Here is a 14,327-nt window from a genome sequence, read left to right as displayed (position 1 = left end):
AAAATTGCTGATTCCACATCTTCCAGAAGAGACTGAGCTAACTCTAGCTCTGCCACCACCAACACCACTGCTACCTCTGCCTCTCCCCTGGGAACCACCATTAAAACTCTGCTTTGAGCTGCAGCTCATAATGACAGCAATTAAGAATCCAGCCCAAAGCCCAGAGCAGGATGCACAGATCAGTACTGAATCAGACTGCAGTTTTTTTTCCCTTTCCAATAGATCTCTATTTATACTTTCCACAGTGGGAGTCACCATTTATAGAGATTCTCACCCCCGCCTTTTCCTGTGGGGTTGGTTAGTCTTATGTCTGTGCCAAGAATAATTTCCCCAAGGACATTTGCCTCCAGAAATCCCAAGAAACTTTGTTCAGCAGCTTCGTTTTAAATTGTCACCAAAATTGTTTTCTGAATCATTCATTTTTGCTTGTACAACACAACATAACACATAATGATGCCTAAACTGCTCAAAAAATGAAATGTTATAAATACTATCTAAGTCTCTTCAAGATGGTTGCCAGCCAACTAAAGGAAACAACAAGGCGGGCTTGTTTCTCCTGGGTTATGAGAGACTCTGAAATTGGTCTGGAAAAAGACTGGAGAAGAATCATTTGTGTTGAGGATCTTTTCCCTTTGTAATGTCCAAGAGTCTACACTGGGCAAGATGAAAGTTGGGGAAGAATTTCTTAGGGTAATAGCTTTTATTGGACCAACTATTTAGTTGGAATAAAATTAGACAAGCTTTCAAAGACATTCTTCCTAAGGTCTCTGAATATAGGAAGCTAGGCACAGCAAGTTAAGCGCAGAACAGGCCAGGGCTGAAGGAAATTCTCAGGGGTAGCAGACAATTAGAAAAAAGAAAAGAAGCTGAGTATTGGGGGATCAAAGCCTACCAAAAGGGGGAACTTGGGGGGTGGGGGAATCAGTCTCACCTTCCTTGTGTGGAAAGTATTTGGGAGTTGGATAAATTATAATGGGCCATATATCCAATACCAGTGTTAGGGAAAGCATTCCACACTTCTGCCTGGCAAAGCTCATTTAAGGCATTTGTGACTAGACACCAGACCAATCATTCCAACTGGATCATGAATCCCTGACAATAACAAACACCAATCATGCTTTGTATTTAAAAATGATATGTCTGCCAAAAAAAAATTCATTCTCCAGTCATTCAGTTTGCTGAGGGCCAGGCAGCATGAGGAAAACCTTGCCCAAGAGGGAAACATGGAATGTATATCTTTCTAAGAACACAAAGAAGTGGTAACTTTCTTTGCATGTAGGTCATCAAGCAATTGTTAGTAGTCATTCGCTCTTACCTTTCTGGAACTATGTATTAACTATGAACTGTGGATGTTCAGACCAACCATCCATACACGAGATTACACTATTTTAACACTGAGAATGTAGGAATACTAAATAAGCCTGACTCAGCTGCAGTTACAGGCACTGGTTATATTTCCATTTATTTTAATAACTTAAGGGAAAAAATTCTTTGTAAAGAAGCCAAGCTGGCTGACTTAGTTGAAGGATGCTCTCCACTGAAAGAAATAACTAGTGAAAAACTACCTGCCATTAAGAGCACCAGTTTTTAGACTCCTGCTCCCCAGAAGAGCAAACCCCGTCTCAAATGAGCACAGAGTTGCTGACAGGAATGAAATACAGGAAAGTGTTCCAGTCGTTCTCTAAATACAAGCTGGCAAAAACTGTCTAATTAGAAATGTCACTAGGAAGATCTCCTGGTTAGGACAGGGAAACCTGATTTTCTTACATGTGGAGTCAAGCAGCTCTGATTAATTCCATTGGGCCTACCTGTTGCTGCAAGAAAAATGTAAATACCTCCCTACTCCATCCTTCTCGATTAGGCAGCTTCTAAAGAAAGCCCCCTGCCACACTAGACATCTCTGGAAATGATGCAAGGGAGGGTGTCGCCTGGACAGCCACTTCATGCTTTTTGAATGCTGCTTTTTCCTTGGATTGAATTATTTCTGCCTATAGTAATTTCTCATTCTACAGTTTTTGAGTGACTTATGTTTTAGGAGCAGATTTTCGTGGAATCCTAGCTAAGAGGAAGGCCTCGGTGGATGGGGTTAGGTTGCCAACTTCACATACAAGTCCCAATACTATCTTTGCAACCAAAGCAGAAGAGCAAACCAGATTCAAAACACTGAGCCCAGCATTGGCCTCTTCTCCTGTGCAGCTGATGGTTTGGGAAGAGGTTGGTCCTTGATTTCCAAGTTGATCAGGCAGCAAAATGCAGTTATGTCAGTCACTGGGGTTTATAACTTGTTTCTCTGTCAGTGAAATAGCCTGTCTTCTCCTATTGCAGATTACCACATCTTACTTAGAAATGTTCTTCCCCACAGGTTACTTTGTTTTACCCTTCTATCTCCACATATGCTGCCACCTGGTTCTTCCTGTTTCCCCTTTTTTTTTAATCAATTGAAATTTCATTATTCAACATTTTTTTTGGGAGCCTGTTTTCCTCCATAGGGAGGGTGTATCTAGTCCAGCAAAGCTTTGCTTTCAAAACAATTGCTTCAGTACTTTTGGGGGCAAACTCATTGTTCCTGATTTTATCTTGCTGCTGAATATTCATAATACCTCAAAGATTTATTATATCAACATAATAATCATAGATAATTTACCACTTGTGCTGACAAGGCCTTGACTATAATTAACAAGTGGAGTCTAAGCTGTGGACTCTCCTAACCAATGTAGAACCCATGTTATTGCAATTTCAGGACTGAAATCAATAGCTGAGGCTGCAATGTAGACAAGACTTAAGGGGAGGGAAAGGTTCTGACTCAACTCTGACCCAAGAAGTCATTAATGCAGCTGCAGATGTGATTTAAGCAAGACTTTTGAGCAGAAGAGAGAAGGTAAAATAGGGACCAGCTGGAGTAACCATTCCCATCAGAACTTCCCTGTCACAAGATTGTACATAGGTCCCCTACAAAGGGCACTAGGTTGCATTAGGTGTGTCTCCTCTCAACAGGTATGTAGCTGTTGGGGAGGACATGACAGGGAGCAGTCAGCCAGACTATAAAACTGGAAAATAGCTGCACTGCGGGAGGAGATAGTAAGTTGAGACCCAATGAGGGTAAACACTTCCTTAGTAACTTGTGAACTTCCTCAGCTCCCAGCAGGAGACGCTCAATACCAAACAGCCTGATGGTGCTGGGAACAGGCATACCTAGAGGATGCACACAGCTCTGAGACTGGGGTGGGTAGCTGAGAAATATGTCAGCACAGTGCATGATGCAAGCACTGGATGGTGACCATGATGAGAACATCTCCTGGTATGAATAAAGCAGTGCGTGTGACTCAGAGTAGAGGCATAACCACCAGCTTGCACACCTGTTGGTGCTGATGCCAGCTCTGGCAACTGGGCTGGCAGTGCCAGCAGTTGCCATTCTTGTGTCTCCTCTAAGTGGGCACCTGAGGCTAGTGTGCTGGATACCCACTCCCAGTTATGCTACTAAGAGCTATGGTTTCAGGCCTTGTTCATCACACAATGGCTTCTCTTTCACTTGAGAAGATCCTATTGAGAGAGGTAGGCCATTTCATGTTTCTGCAAGCCTCCTGGGCCACTAATGAGTAGGCAAAGCCCATCCTCTGTACCCACAGCCCAGATTCAGGAATGAGACTGAATCTCTGTTCTCCTCCTAGCAACCAAACCTCCCATCCTGCCACACTTGGCTTCTCCACAATTATCAGAGACCTGGTGGGTTCTGCAGGTGGGTAACTGAGAATGCAGGGCTGCAAAATGAGGCAGAAGTTAAAGTTATGGTGCATAAATGATGTGTGCCTTAGCTCTTTATTCTTGCTCTCCAGATGTTTTCATTTAGTTACAACTAAAACTTTGTAAGGGAATGGGGCACTGCTGTCAAACCTTAATTTCATTACTATAAACTTTCTGGAATTAAATCCAACATCCCCTAGTAGAGAGTGTATGGTGACTATGTTGCAGAATAAGACAACCTAGTATCAAAAAAAAATCTGGGCTCTATATAGTCTTGCATGAAAACCTGCCATATAAAGTATTTAATAATTCCTGATTTCAGACTGTTTCCTGGCCCTGGAACTAGTGGTCTTCTTCCTAGTATCTTCATTTGTACATTGTAGTATCAGTTCTTTTCTTGCCGTTGTATTTCTTTTCTATGACTTTGGAGGCTGTGTTCACTCTGCCTCCCCCCTGCCCCTCCTTCCTATCACAGCCTTTCATGGGGAGTGCAACTCTCCATTAACCACAGGCAGTGGCCTCCAGGATAACCTGTCTTCTGCACTGAACTTCAGGACTAGAGCTGGTCTTCCACTAAACAAGTTCAATAGAAACCTTTTGACCAACTCTCCTTGAGCCCTCTTCCTGTGCTCGGTTGACAACCCTTGCTTGATAGTCTCCAGTTCTCCCATTTTTGCTTTTATTCATGCTACCTTCTACACTAGGAATAGCCACCCCTCCCCTGTGCACAGGGGTTCTCCCAGAACCTACACCTACTTTGAATCCAATGAGGAAATTACACAGCTGGGGAGAGAACATGGACATTTCCTGCCACACTGGTTCTAACAAAAGACAGTTTGGAAGCTGCACAGAGATTTAGCCTGTGTTGAGACACTGTAGCCAAGCATTTTTGGTCAAGATTGCTTGTTAAAAGCAACATATTGTGTAGAACTGCGGCTTTTTGTATGGTTGCCGCCATGCACTATGTAAAGACTGAAGGAAGCAATCACTTCCTAGGCACAGGATTCTGGATGCATCAGCAGTAGCAGAGTTTTAGTTGAAACCATTTGGTAAATTACCGGCCACAGCACACAGCTGGGTAGCAGTGGTTGGAAAAACAGCATTGCAAAAGGTAAGAAGCAAGCAACATGATAGACAGAAATATGGCCCCTCCAAACAACTCAAATGCACCTCACTGGATGGATAGCATTAATAGAGCCAAGCAAATGTCCACTGCATTTCTCCTTCTTTTTCCATACACTTTGCTGTCACTTTTTCACTGATTTGCTTGTGAGTGGGGGGAAAGGAAGGGTCATGCATGATGAAATGACAAGCAGTCTAGTTAGTCCCATGTCCTTCTTCAATGACCTGTTAAGAGAGATAAAAGGAATTATTACTTTCTCAGGAGAACACAAGTATCGCCGGTAGCATAGGACACAAAAGAGTAGGATGGGAAGGAATGTCCAGATGTCAACTAGTCCAACTCCTCTATTCAAGATATGATCATCCCTAACTAAACCTGAATCCAGATCATTTATAAATAGATTAAAGAGTACTGATCCAAGTACAGAGCCCTGGGGGACACCACTGGTCACCATGCACCATGCTGACACCTTTCCATTGATTATCACTCTCTGGATCTGACCACAGAGCCGGTTCCCCAGCCATCGGACCATAAGGTTGTTGAGGCTGCAGTTCCCCTGTTTTGCCATGGGGACACCAAGTCAGTATACTGGGTTTTATTTTCAATCACAGCTCCTGCTTGATAGTGGCAATGGGTAAGTTACCACATCTCTTAAAATCTCCTGACCAGCCTACAATGGGAAGCATATAGCAAGACAAGACATGCTACAGTGCTCTACCATCAAAAGTAGAATAGAATCTGTTCCCCTGAGTTCTCCTGTCCATGTCTGGAGATGGGAAAGAAGGGAAAGAAGTTTTACTCATGTTTTGACTCAAGTATTTCTTAGCCAAACCTTTAAACCTGCTGTGAATTGCTGATGAAACCAAGCTAGTTCTCACGTTCCACAGTTCAAAGCACCAGTGTATGACTTATGCCTTCCTCAGCCTATAGTCTACATGCACAGTATCATTCTGTCCTCCCTCCAGCAGGCAGTGGTAGGTCTGAATCTCTTGCTTCAGGTGGCATTTGACATCAAGAAGGGTCTGGTATTCTTGATTCTGGCACTCCATTTCCATTCGTAGATCAGTCAGTTGCTGCTCCACACAGGCAATCCGATCCTGTATCCCAGCACGCTGGGTGTTGTAGCGACATGTAGTTTCAGACAACGAGGATTCCAGAGTCCCATTCCGATATACTGAAATGTAACTGATTAAGACTCAGGAAGTTGGGTTGTTCGAATGTAGAAATAAAAGCAAGTGCCTGCAAGCATCATAACTGGCAACTGTATTATCACTTCCACCCACAGTGGTAGGGATGACCAGTTACCCACTATCTCAGAAATCCATTTATCATTCAAAGACAGGTAAGATATGCGTGGTAGTAGCAAGACATACTAGGCTGAGCTGGGCCTGCAGGTCAATCTCCAGGGCTTGCAGTCAACATCTCAGTTCAGTGACCTGGTTGTTGTTTGACCTGTCTCCTGACTGCTGGTGATGATCTCCTGATTCACCTCCTCAATCTGAAAAGTTACAAAGGAACAGAATGAAAATATTTAGTGGGTTTTTAAAGATCAGTGTCAGGAGAAGATGGTGCACTCAGCAGTGAGGAAGGGAAGAAAAGGAGTAGCTAATCAAAGGCTGTAAGGAGGCCGTGAGCTATTGGAAGCTTTCATTTCCCTGCTCTCCAATGCACCTATCTTCTGGTTATCCTCAACAGCTTCCTCACTCTGCAGGAGACCCTGTTATTCCAGTCCTCTGAAGTCCCACCAAGTTATACCACTACGCAGCTGTAATGACATGTTGCAAGCCATCTTGCTGCCCCTGCCCTGAACTAAAAAGCAATTTGGAAATATAATTAAATACTTGAATCCACTCTTGGCCATACTGCATACAGCATTCCTTTTTTCTCATTGTGTAACTAATACTGAAATGTCTCTGGTACTCTTTCTTAATTTCTCTTCTCCTTTTGTTCCTCACTGTAAGTATTTCTTTATTTGAGTTCTGTCTAGAGAGGCCCTCACTGTATTATCAAGATGTCCAGGAGTCTGCAGGTATAGTGTGGACATTTTACCTTGCATGCATGCCACTGCTCAGCCTCTTTGTGGTTGTGCTCCATCGTATTTTCATACTGGCATTGTTTGCCATCAAGCCTTTTCCTCAGATCTGGGTCAGGACAAGTGTTGACCTCCACATTGACATCTCCAGTTGACCAACTTCTCAGACAATTCATTTCCTGCAAAAAGAGCAGAGTAGCAGGGATATTCACGGGATGAGTACGGAGCAGTCACATGAAGCAACTCCACTGGCTCAGTTCACAGCTCCCATGAAATCAATAGAGCCTCATCAGCCTGATTCCCTGGTGAATTTGACTCCAAAAGCACTTACTGGGCAGCAATGGGTTATGCACCAACTCGGTGTTGTAGGGAGGGTGAGGATGAATGGAACCAGAGTGAGAAACTGCTGGCTGTTCTGCTGAGGAAGAATGAGGTTCCTACAAAGATCTGCATTTCTACATCTACCTGACCATTCCAGTTGCTGGATGATGAAGATTGACTGAAGAAACAAACCTGATGAACAAAATCCACACATTTCCCTGAAGGGGCATGGATTAAAGATCCAGATGTGGTCACCCAGGGAGGCTGAGGCCAGCAAAGCCATGCAGTGGCCAGTTCTGATAGCCATATACTGTATTTTCCCACATACCACATGCCTCCAACTAAGATATGTATCTTGTTTTGGGAAGTCAGAATGAAGAAAAACCTATTTTTACAGAGTGATGGCTACACAGAGCAGAGACAGAACCGCAGCTTCAGCTGACTCACCCTTCCATTCCTGCCTAACTAAAACCTGGAACCATAGCTGGTTTAGCAAAATAACCCAAAGAAAAGTTGGCTTGATTAAAAAGAGAGACTATTGGTAACACCTGTGGAGTGAAGAACACTAAACCATGTCAATTGACTCCCTCAGCTGCCTGAATAGTAATGCAACTGCTCCTGCATGGTGGATCAGGAATCAAAGCTAACTGCTTTTATTCTGGACAGAAAATCCTCCTTAGACATGTGGTGTGTGAGTAAATACAGTATTAGCTCCTTGAAGTGTTGCTTTGAGAAGAAGAGAGAATGAGTTAGTGGTGAGCAAATTAACTCCTGGGTTCTACTCCAGTCGCTGTTACTGACTTGCTTTTTGCTGCTGAACAAGTCACTTCTCTTCTCTGGGCATCAGCTTTCCCATCCAGAAAATGAACTGAATAGAATACCACAGGGATTGTCAACCAGGGGCACATGTACCCCTAGGGGTACTTAAGCAGGTCATAGGATATACGCAGTGGCAGGTGAGGACGGAGCATGTCCTGGGGGTGGTGGCAGCATCTCCCCTGGCACATTCCCATACTTTGTTTCTTACTGGGGGAAGGGGAGGGGTGCACTGAGTGCCACCGACCCCACACAGCACACCATGGCACCTCCCCGCCCCCCACCTCAGCTCGCTGTCTGTACCCACTCCGAGGAGCAGGGCCAGGGAGGGGGGCAAAGGCAGCGGTGCCCCCCTGCCAGATAAGGTGAGGGTGTCTTGCACATGGTAACCACCGCCATCACCACCACCCTACACCCCTGCTGCTGCTGCACCTGTGCCCACACCGCTTTCCTACGGTCCAGTGCACATGCAGCTCTGTGGGCTGCTAACAGGTGACGCACAATTGGCCAGGCATGAGGCCCATCAACAACCCGTGGAGCTGCATGTGCGACAGGCCATAGGAAAGCGGCAGCGGTGCATGGCAGTGGATGGTGGTGACAGCAGCAGTCACTGCATGGAAACCCCTCCTTCCCCGGCCAGCCAGTGCATGTGCAGTCCACAGACGGGCACCACTGCCCTCACCTCCCCAGCCTTGCTTCTGGGATCGGGCACAGAGATGTACTCCCCTCGCTCACCCTGCCATTCCCAATCTGGCCCCCTGCAGCCCCTGCACTCTCCCCCTCCCCACCCTGCTCCTTCCCTTGTCATACACTTACCTATTAGGGGGAGTGTCTGCATCTCCATCTGTGTGTGCATGTGTGTGCCTCTGCATCTGTGTGTGTGTATGTCTGCATCTGCCTGCATGTGTGTGTGTGTCTGCATCTGCATGTGTGTGTGTCTATTCCCTGCCTGCCCAGTGGCAGCAGGCACATGTAGGGTGGCCATTCGTCCGGTTTTATAGAGGATGATCTGGTTTTCTGGTTCTCTGTCCTCTGTCCTCTGTCGATACAAAACCATACACCTTTATGTCCTCTATTTTTCACCACTCGGCACACCCCTCTCCTCCCCCTCCATTACCAACACCATTGCATATGCCTGCCAGAGCCCCCCATTCAGCCAGCCCCCAACACTGACACCACTGCGGCTGCCTGCAGGAGCTCACCACTCACCACTGCCATGCCCCTGCTGCCGATACCACCGCCTTCAGGAGCTCACCATCCCCCCCAGCCTTGGGAGGCATGCAGCGTTCATGGTGGTGGAGACACTAAATGCATTTAGTTGTACTAAATGCAATTGTCCTCTATTCTTGACGTACCTCGATGGCCAGCCTAGGCATATGGTGGCATCGTGTGGCTCTTGGGCCAGTGGCAGCAGGATGCAGAATACAGCCTGCAGCAGCAGCTGCCTCCACCCCACACACAGATCTGGGGGGCACATGCCCCCCAAGGCCTCTGCCAGGGTGCACTCAGTGATGGGAGTGCCCCCCCCCCCCCCAACCTCCAGATGAGCTGCTCTCTTGGCTCGGTCCTGTGCTCCACCTTGGCTGTGCGGCGCCTGCCCCTGCCCCCGCACAAGCTTCAGTCCTAGCCCCAGCCCCAGCCCCAGCCCCAGCCCCAGCCCTACTCCCTGCCTCACCACAATCTTCTCCCCACCCCACCCCTTAAAAACAAGGAAAAAATATAAAGGGATACATGAGCTGAAACTTTGAGGCAGAAGGGGTACACTTGTTAAAAAAGGCTGAAAACCCCTGGAATAGCACACGCCTCAGATGGCCCCCACAACATGTAACTATTGGATAATCTACTTGTTGATTGTATGCTTATTTACTAGTTTCAGATTAAATATACTTGACAGTGTAAAGGTACTATTATTACTCATTAAGAAGGAATCCTACCTCCTCATGGTTCTTAAGACGGCACAGCTCATCAGTCAGGGCCTCAAATTGTAACCGCAAGCCAGGCTGGCATCTAGCCAGTTGTTCTAGAGCTGGTTAAAAGCTAACAATGTCAGCAGCCTCCATACACTGGCAGAGTCCACAACCAGTTTCAGACCTAATCCACGGGCAAGGAAAATATGATAGTCAGTACCTGATCTCCCCCTATAGTGTTTGTCCTGTATGCAGTTCAGTTATGTGTAGGTCTGTTTCCCCATCTTCTTTATTTTCTTCTCTGTGTTTAATTGGCAAAGAGCTTCATTGCCCACAAGCTGAATTTAAACAACTCAGAAACAAAACCCCTTTTTCACTCCAGGTATTATGCATTTCACTCCAGGTATTGTTTTATTTTTTACATTTCCTATGAATGAAGATCTTGACACTCTTTTTGTGTTTATAGTTTTAGCATTTCAGCAACAGAAGCAAATTCTTTCTCACCCCTGTAACAGGAGGCTTGATGCTCCTGCTACTTTAAGGTAAAATAGGCAATATGAGAAGCATCCTGCATGTGTGGCAGAGGCCAATTAAAGGGTCACCTGGCCAGATAGGCCGGACTTAAAACATATAAACCTAGGTCCTAATCTAATTAGGCAGTCTAGCCCTGAAAGCTATAAAGAGAGGAGCTCCTGGTCAGCCGGGCTCCTGAGTAACACCTGAGCTGGGGTAAGCAACTCTGGAGGTCTGGACAAGGGACTAAGGGGATGAGGTGATCCCACCAGGCCTGGGAGTAAAGAGGCCTGGGAAACAGAATAGAGGGATTGGGACCCAGAGGGAGAGAGCTTGAGCTTAGGAGGGGGGCATGTAAGCAGGACCAGGGCACCCAAAGGTCTCACTGGCCCAGAGGGGGGCCAGGGCCCAGAGGGGGGCCAGGGCCCAGAGAAAGGGGCCAAAGGTGAAGGAGGGCCACAGCATGGAGACTGGCAGGGCCAGGGGAGCCCATGAATCTCAACTAGCCTAGAAGTGGGGCCAGGGCCCAGTGGGAGGGAGAAAAGATTGGGGGTCACAGCCAGAGACCAAGGGGACTAAGAAGACAGTAGCCCAGGAGGACCATGTGTCAACAAGGACAAGGGGCCCTTAGCCTGAGAGGGTTGTTAGGAACAGCAGAGAGAGAGAGAGGAATGAGTATCACCTGCGAGAAATGGATGTGGGTACCATATTGGGGAAGATGGAGCCCACATAACTTAAGGCAAAGTAGAGATAGATGGGATTGGGGATCCCTGGGGCAGCCTCTCTTTCCAAAGATCTAAGAACAACAAGGCATGGCAGGAAAAGTGAAGGGGAGCAATCTTCAGGAGCGAGGACAGAGCAGGGACTGAGTGGCCACCAGGGGACATCGCAGCCACCCCTGAGATGAGTGCCTGTTACATTGGTGCATTGGCAGGGAAAGCAGCTGTGCAGGAGAATAGAGAAATGACCCCTTGGGTGAGAAAGAAAGAGCAAGCAGAGCTAGGGAGCCCAGAGAGCTCAACTGGCCTAGGAGTGGGCCAGGGCCCAAGGAGAAAGGGCAAAGGCTGGGGAGGGCCACAGCCAGAGACTGACAGGGACAGGGACCTGTAGCCCAGAGAATAGAGGGTTCAGTTTGGAGAAAGAAAAGGCCAAGCAGGAGAACCCTTCAGGAAAATCCTAAACTTATTTTTGGGCAAGAACAAGGTTTAGAACCAGAAAGAGGGCTTGTGAGGTGCAGAGACCAATATGATGCCCAGAATGGACTGCCTCCCTGTTTGTAAAAGATTATAACATCAAAGCATGGCAGGTGAGGAGAACGGGAGATTGCTCAAAGAGAGAGCAGGTTGATAAGGATTAAAAGGGCTCCAGGGGCATGATGGCCACTCCTGGAGTTGAACTCGGTTACACCCCCAAATAAATTAATGGAATTTCCCGTATCCAAAAGTTCTTCTGGAAGGAGAGGGCAAATAAATGCTTCAAACTGCCTGAAAAATGCAATGTTAGTGGATTATTCCTCTGTGTCATCATAATCATGGCTTATTATGTCATGGATGTGGAAGTTCAATAGTTTTCTGAGGCTTTTTTTGAGTTTTATTTCTGGAACATGACTGAGATGTGGGAACACAGGGACTTTTGACTAGCTTTGTCCTGTATGGAGACATACTCACATCACTCAGAAGTTGTCTGCAGCCATCCTGCTGTTATCAATGTTCAGAAGGATCTTGTTCTCCATGGTTGCACAAATGATCTGAAAAAGGGAATGGTAGAAGGGACTTTCAGCACCACTGGTTCTTCACTCTGCACTAAGGCAGACAGTAAAAGCAGCCCATTATAGGCACAACAATGGGGAAGAGACCAACATTCCCAGAGACTGAGCAATTCCTTCTCATGCACCATGGAAATGTAACAGGGGCATCTGTTGCCCAGATCCTGAAATTACCTGCTTTAACACAGACCTTTGTACATCCCTGACCCCACTACCCATCCCTGCAGTTGACCCCCATCACACATTAGAGTAGCCTGAAGACTACTGTTGTAACTTAAGTGAGAGTATAGTGTCAGCAAAGAGCTGAAAGTGCAGCTGCACATCCCAGAGCCATTAAGGTGTCTTTCTATCAGAAGATGCCCACAGGGCAGCAAAGCAGATGCATCATGCAGAGAAATTTGTCTGATATGAATATCAGCATTGCCTGGTGTACATATTAATACAATCAACATTCATAGATACTTTACAGTTTTCAGGAAACACTCTTGCTTAAACTATAGATAGAAGAGCTTGCAGCACCTAAGCAATATAAAGTTCAAAGAATTATTTATTCCTAAGGTATAGTAGCACCTATGTTAATATGGGAGACACTTGAAAGTCCAGTTACCTGCATGAGTGAATGTTACAGCTTAGATAAAAGAGAATACAAACTAAGACAAATTACTGTTAACAGATAAGATGGTAAACATGGAAGCTAAGTGACCATAGCATCACAGAAAATTAATGGGTCTCCAAGAAAAACAAATAAAAAAGAGGCTTTGGAACTGCTGAAGCAGCAAAGAAACAAGAAACATAATTGAATAAAAATCCCATAATATGCATCTTTTCCTGTTCATAAATTATCGTACTTTGAGTGGGATCACACCAAGCTCTGCTGATGCACAAGATTTATTCACTTCCACTTTCACGCTCTTAAGGGTGTTTATAGACATGCTTGCGGGGGGGAAGGGAAAGGGAGCTTTAATTAGTGTATCAGCATCCCTGAGCTGAAAGATGGCAGCACTGAATGAGCTTTCGTTTAAAGCACCCTGCCAACATTTTTCAGCACAGGGACACTGATACACATGACACTTGGGTCTGGTGGAGTGCGGTAATTACCACGGCCCAGTAGACTTTATTAATTAAGATGCTACAATGTGTTGCAATTACAGTGTGTCATGTGTATAGGAGCCCTAAGAGGGTTTTTTTTCCTTGAATCCAAAACTATTAACTCATTAAGATACCATTTCATTCACCAGGACTGTTAAATTTAAATTCAACTGGGAAATCTAAACACTATCCAAAGCCATCTGACCATGTTGAAACAATGGTCCATTTTCATGGTATTGCTGGACTTTTCCATGCCCTCAAACCAGAGTTTCAAAGCAGCAGTTGTCCTTGCTTACTTCTATATGTATATAAAATAATGGCTCTGCCATGTGCATTAGAATCTAACCAAAGATTTCAAGGGAAGCCAAAGAGAAGGATTAGAATCTGGGTGAAAAAAGGAAGTTCTACCTGGTTTTGAGGATCTTCTATTTCCCTGTTGTAGCAGCTGTGTAGTCCCTTGGCTCACAGATGGGGCCTTGTCTCGTGTACCATTCCCAGATCCTGCATTCCAGTTCAGTGTTCTCTTCCTCTAGGCACCGCACCTTGTCTAGGTAGGAAGTCAAGTGATCATTTGGGCTTTGCATGGTCAGCTTTTTATCATTAGAGACTAAGAGGCCATCACCAGTTAAACGACAGCAATGTCACCACCAACTCCAACAAAGTCACCACCAAGGCCACCCCCCTATAACCACCTTGCACACCTTCTTCTACAGAGGGTCCAGAGCTTTTGCTAGTACAGCCTCCAGCACTCAGGCCCATCCCAACGAATCCTCCACTAAAACTACCACCAGAAAAATTGCCAGTTTCACCAGCTAACCTGAAAGGGGCACATCTTCCAGAGACTAAGCAAATTCTAGCTCCACCAACAACAGCGCTGTTGCTATCATTACCCTTCTGCTAGGAGCAGGCCGTGAAATTGTTCTTGATGCTACCGCTCATAACAACACCAATTGAGAATACAACCCAAGGCCCAAAGCAAGATGCACAGCTCAATATTCAGTCAGACTCCAAACTCTTAAG

The 14,327-nt window shown here is 45.9% G+C and overlaps 1 pseudogene; it reads right to left on the bottom strand.

Annotated features, from left to right (window-relative positions):
* Positions 1 to 5,772: 5,772 nt before the first annotated feature.
* Positions 5,773 to 14,066, bottom strand: LOC149866901 (keratin, type I cytoskeletal 42-like; annotated as a pseudogene).
* Positions 14,067 to 14,327: the final 261 nt, after the last annotated feature.

Source organism: Crocodylus siamensis, chromosome 4 (assembly GCF_052110815.1).
Source record: "Crocodylus siamensis isolate JL-2025a chromosome 4, ASM5211081v1, whole genome shotgun sequence".
Taxonomy (NCBI): Eukaryota; Metazoa; Chordata; order Crocodylia; family Crocodylidae; genus Crocodylus; species Crocodylus siamensis.
This window is presented reverse-complemented; position numbering and strand designations above follow the sequence as displayed.